The sequence below is a fragment of the Tupaia chinensis genome, unplaced genomic scaffold (genome assembly GCF_000334495.1).
Source record: "Tupaia chinensis unplaced genomic scaffold, TupChi_1.0 Scaffold000410_1, whole genome shotgun sequence".
In the NCBI taxonomy this organism is placed as follows: Eukaryota; Metazoa; Chordata; class Mammalia; order Scandentia; family Tupaiidae; genus Tupaia; species Tupaia belangeri.
Window position 1 is genome coordinate 2,673,371 of NW_006159915.1, and position 5,993 is coordinate 2,679,363.

General features: G+C 39.3%; 1 pseudogene; it reads left to right on the top strand.

The window, feature by feature from the left end:
- LOC102502980 (eukaryotic translation initiation factor 3 subunit H pseudogene) overlaps positions 1 to 5,993 on the top strand; it is an 8,705-nt pseudogene that overhangs the window by 1,234 nt on the left and 1,478 nt on the right.

Consider the following 5,993-nt stretch of genomic DNA (forward strand, 5'->3'; position numbering starts at 1 on the left):
CCTCCCAGGCGGTGATTTCTTGCTTTCTCTCTGTCTTTCTGGTGAGCACATGCGCCCTACAGCAAAAACCTCTAAAAAAAAAAAAAAAAAAAAAAGAATAGAGGGACCAGCAGTTAGCATAATGAGTATGTCGCTGGACTCACGTGTAGTCGACCGCAGTTCGAGTCCTGGACCTGGTGGCTTAAACTCACGCCAGGCACATGTGCGTGCGTGCCCAAGATCCCAAGAAGAGAATGCAGGAGAAGAGATTGTGGCATGGCCATCCTCCCTGGGGGGGAGGGGTGGGAGGGCGATTTCTCACTTTCTGTCTCTCAGTCTCTCTCTGTCTTTCTGGTGAGCGCATGCACCCTATAGCAAAAACCTCTCCAAAAAAAGAAAAAAATGAATAAAGAATACAACAACTAAGAAAAGGACATCTTCAGAAGAGGAGTTATTGTGCACTCTTGAGATCATATCAGGGCAACTCTTGGGAAAAATATATTGCATATTCAAAAGCACAGAGAATTCTTTTAATGTCATTGCCATCTTTGGCCATAATACTGTCTTTCTAGCCAGTAGTAAAACGAAACAAAATCTTGACTGCTTGTTCAAAAAAAAAAAAAAAATGAGAGAATATATTTGCAAACTATGCCTCAGACAAGGGATTGATAACCACAATATACAAGGAACTTAAGCAGCTTATCCACAAAAATAGTAATAATCAATCCAATTAAAAGATGGGCTAATGACCTGAACAGACAGTTCTCCAAGGAAGACATACAAACAGCAAAAAAGAAAGCATACAAAAACATGCTCAGCATCGCTTTTCATAAGAGAAATACAAATCCAAACCACAAAGAGATACCACTTAACCCCAATCAGTCAAAATAGCTAATTTTAAAAAATACAGAATGATAAATCTTGGTGAGGTTGTGGTGAAAGGGGAACCCTCCTACACTGTTGGTGAGAATGTAAATTAGTATAGCCACTGTGGAGAACAAGATGAAGATTCCTCAAAAACCTATAACTAGAACTACCATCAGACCCAGGAATTCCACTCCTGAGTATCTACCAAAAGGACAGGAAAGCATTTAGTCAGAAAAAAAACCTTGCACATTCATGTTCACTGTAGCATTATTCACAATTGCTAAGACTTGGAATCAACCCAAATGTCCAAGAATAGACAAATAGATTGAAAAAAGGTGGCACATATATACTATGGACTAATTCAGCTATAAAGAACAATGAGACTTTGACATCTGATATAAAGTAGATGAATATGGAAGAGTTAGTATTAAGTGAAGTAAGTCAGATGATGAAAGACAGGAATTGTACATCCTCACTTTTATATACCAAATTTCTGCACTCCGGCAGAAACTGAAAGATTGGAAGGTGTTATAGCAGGAAGGGCAACCAAAGATACTAGAAACAATCAGAGTAGGTGGGTAATGGGGGGGGGGAGGAGGTAGAGGATCACAGGAAAAAAAATTTTAACAGAAACAAAAATAAAAAGTTATCTGTTGATGACAATGTACATGGTAATATCTATGACTTGGCTAATACACACTGTATCACGCTGGGGAAAACCATTTAGTATGCTGTAAAGATTTACAGAGATTAAATATAAATAAAAAATTATTATTTTTTAAAAATATAAGAGAGGTAGTTATATGTTAGAATTCAAGGATGAGCCTAAGACTTCTGGTTTTAGGGACTAATTAGGTTGCAATCCATTAACTGAGGCTGCAAATTCAAGAAGTTTACCAGGTGTGGTTTTAAGAAAAGGTGGCAGTGGAAAAGTCATTGGAAATGTGGATCTGGAGCCAAAGAGAGGAACTGGGGCTGGGTTAAAAACTTAAAAGTAATTTAGCATGTGTGTGTGTGTGAGTGTCTCACAGAAGTAGGAGCCAAGAGAGTAGATGAGGCCAACTCAATAACTATGTCAACCAAGAAGGGAAGAGATCAAGAGAAGTCTGAAGAGACCTAGTATTTAAAGCACAGGGCGGATATCCACTCAACCTTTGGCAATTTGCAAGCAGCATATTAATACCTTCACCTTGTGGTACAATTAATTCACTATCAACCTTTAAATGGCTATAGAGAATTACTATCTACAGTAGGACTAGCAGAAGAATCAATAGGAACCACGTCTAAAGTATGCACATCACATACGATACAAAGATCCTTGCATAATGTGCACTGTGCTGAAAACAGCACGTTTTCAGAGTCCTCTACTCCATAATGCTCTCCCTTTCTTCACCTCATTTCTGTGTGCAATATTCTGGGGAAAATACATCACAGAGATATCTGAAAGTAAGGGATGGGTCAGAATGTCTTTTTCCCCTCGGAGGCACTCTGCCGCATTCTGAGATGGAGAAGCACGCAACACAATGAGGAATTGGGAAAGCCACAGTAAGGACCAGTGTACATGGAATCACACCCCTGCCCTTGTAAACACTAACCTCAAAAGCACTCTGCTACACTTTGGATTTATAAGAAGTAATTATTCAATTCATCCCTGCAAAAGATAGGAATGAAGTAAGATATTAAGTACAAGTCAGCTCTTTTTTCTCTCCTAATTTAAAGAGTACTACATTAATAGATATGATAGCAGGAAATCAGTTCAAGAGTACTTTCCCCCTATTTCTTTTTTTTTATTTTTTATTGTTATTTATACATTTAATCGCTATGCATCATTTAGATTGTAAAGAGACCTTACCAGCATGATATACACCTCAGTCTAGCCCAGGTGAGAATGCTATACAAGTCCTCGCCCCTGTACTCTTTCTTTCTTTCTTTCTTTCTTTCTTTCTTTCTTTCTTTCTTTCTTTCTTTCTTTCTTTCTTTCTTTCTTTCTTTCTTTTTGTTTTTTTTGGAGAGTTTTTTGCTCTAGGGCGCGTGTGCTCGCCAGACAGAGACAGAGAGACAGAAAACGAGAAATCACCCCCCAGAGGGGATGGCCACGCCACAATCCCTTCTCCTCCATTCTCCTCTAGGGATCTTGGGCACGCATGCACACACGCCCAGTGTGAGTTTTAAGCCACCGGGTCCGGGACGCGAACCGTGGTCGACTACATGGGAGTCCAGCGACATAGCCATTACGCTAACTGCTGGTCCCGTCCCTGTACTACTTCATCTGTAGTTTTGATATTAAGTTAAACAGGCATATGCAACATTTTTGCATTTTTGAATAAACCATAAAAAATTTATTCATATATTTATTCATTCATTTAGTGAATCAGTATTTATCATGACTTAATGTTTATATGCAAAACATATAGGAAATCAGTGGTAAACAAGGTAGACAAAACCTGTAGACTCACAGCCAAAAGTTAATTACATTAGGTGCCACAAAGTACAAAAGTAGGACTGTTTAGACATATTACATGAGGATTTATCTAATCTAGAGAATCTGGTGAGTATTTTTTGAGAAAGTGTCTTTTGCGTTGAGCTCTAAGGAATGAATAAAATTTAATGGTGTGAAGAACTAAGCAAGTACTTACCAAAAAGAGGGAACAGCCTGTGTACAGTCACTGAGAATAAAGTAAGCACGGTGCCTTCAAGAAAATGAAAAATCCAAATGTAACTGAAGCTCAGGGATGGAGGAGTATGAACGTGAATAAGTTGGGAAAGTGTCAGATCCTGTGGGGCCCTGCGGATCAGAGTAAGTTGGATCTTTAAGATCTACCAGTTACTCTTATTATCTGCCCAGCTCTGCTTATTTTCTGGCTGACCCATGCAGACTAAATTACCTAGGCTCCTTGTTATGGATTTCTCATTAGGTTTGGACAGGCACTGACCAGAGATGTGAAACTGGGGTAGAGATGAAGATCAAGGTATTTCTTCCTCATTTCCTCCCTGTTTCACTGCAGTGTCACTTTGATGTGGCTTATCTCTCCACAATTTATAGCTTTTGCTGTATGGGCCCTCCTCCTTTGGCCAGGTATCAATGAGCTCTAGTAATACAACTTCCTCCCTTTGTTCCTTCATCCTGAGGGGTAGAAAACAACTTTCACTTTTATGTTTTATGTTCTTCAGCATTTCCCATGGGTCTCCTTAACTGTGACCCTACTGCAAAGTGGTTCCTTTACTATAATCTCTCCAGTTAACTATTTGAGCTGAAGTCTGTTTGCTGATGTAATAATGTCTAATCATTAACATTACAGCCAAAACCTATTTGCATTTTTAATGTATTATTTTAATCTATATTATCTGGTTAAAACAATAGTACCCAAGTACATATTTGTAAAGTTCCTAATCAACGCTCCCTAAATTTCTGCAAAAAATTTAAATTGTTTGTGTTAAGTTTGCTAATCTGCTTTATGAATGAATTATGTGACCTGAAAATTTTACAAAAAACTCCTTTCTGGTGTTACAGAAATTTCTGTTTGGTGGTTTTTGTTGGTACTAGCAGGACTCTGGACTCCAGAGTTCAAATTTCTAAATAAGTAGTCCATTGTTATTTTCTCTTATTTATTTCAGTTAAATTTTATTTACAGAAATAGGTAGTAGTTTGCATATGCCACCCTAAAGGTCTAATTTTGGGATGAGGAGAGATGAAAATTTTGTTTTTAATTTGCCAGCAGGCACATAGTGCTCACTGGAGAGAGAAAGAAAGGGAGAGAGGAAGGGAGGGAAAGTGAGAAATCACCCTTTATAGAGGATAGTCATGCTACATTCCCTTCTCCTACATTTATCCCTCCTTTCAGAATTTTGGGTATGCACGCACACACACACACACACACTCACTCTCTCTCTCTCTCTCTCTCTCTCTCTCTCTCTCTCTCTCTCTCTCTCTCTCTCTCTCTCTCTCTCTCTCTCTCTCTCTCTCTCTCTCTCTCTCTCTCTCTCTCCCAGTATATTTTTGAAGCCACTGGAGCCAGGACTCAACCTCAAGGTCAACATGTGGGATTTAGCCACCTTAACCACTACACTACTTGCTGGTCTGACAATTTTTTAAAATTATGACTTCCAGTGTACATAATATGAAAAATTATGACTTCCATGAACATTTAATATAAAAGAGCTAAGTATGTTTTTAAGGCATGCATACATGTACAATAACCAAATAAAGGATGCACCCATATTCATCTTAAATACCGAACATTACATTATGTTAGTCATCATTGTTAATAGTCCCACTAATTTTTTAAGTATATATTAAATTGTCTATGTTTTTTTGAGAGATTTTCACTGTAGGGCGCGTGCACTCGCCAGACAGACAGAGAGAGACATAGAGACAGAAAGCGAGAAATCACCCCCCAGGGGGGATGGTCACGCTGCAATCCCTTCTCCTCCATTCTCCTCTCGGGATCTTGGGCACGCACGCACACGCGCCCGGCGTGAGTTTTAAGCCACCGGGTCCGGGACACGAACCGCGGTCAACTACGTGGGAGTCCAGCGACATAGCCATTACACTAACTGCTGGTTCCCCCCTATTTTTTTTTTTTTACTTTGCTGTGATACACCATCCCGTAGCCTCTTCTTCTAATTAACATGCATCTGCTGTGATGAAAATGGATTGGACTGGGGAGAACAAGAGTGTTAGAAGCTAGAGACCTGCATGATCTATTTAAGAAAAACACACAAGACCTGATCACTGATGGGGTACAGGGATAGGTAAGAGAGAACGTTCAGTGATAACTCTGCTCGGTAAACTGAAATAGCAACACAGGTTGAAAAGAAATCATGCAACACTGCATTAACAAGCACATATGCCAAAAACTACTTCCGACGTTGATAAGGATGACTGGAAACATCTTAAGCCTTGCTTCCTGCCCATATGTGTAAACTTTCTAAATCTTGAATCCTGCAAAATGTTTTAAAAACCAGACTAAAAAAGAAAAAAGGCTCAAAATACCATTTTACTATCAACCAGCATTTGCAGAATGCCTGTGTGCAAGACACTGTGGAAGATGCCAAAAAGAGTGAGCAAGAAGGGTAGTTAGAAAGCTGGGTCTGAAAGCAGCTACGGGTTTAATTCTTAGCTGTGGATTTACAGGTAGGAAGAAGGG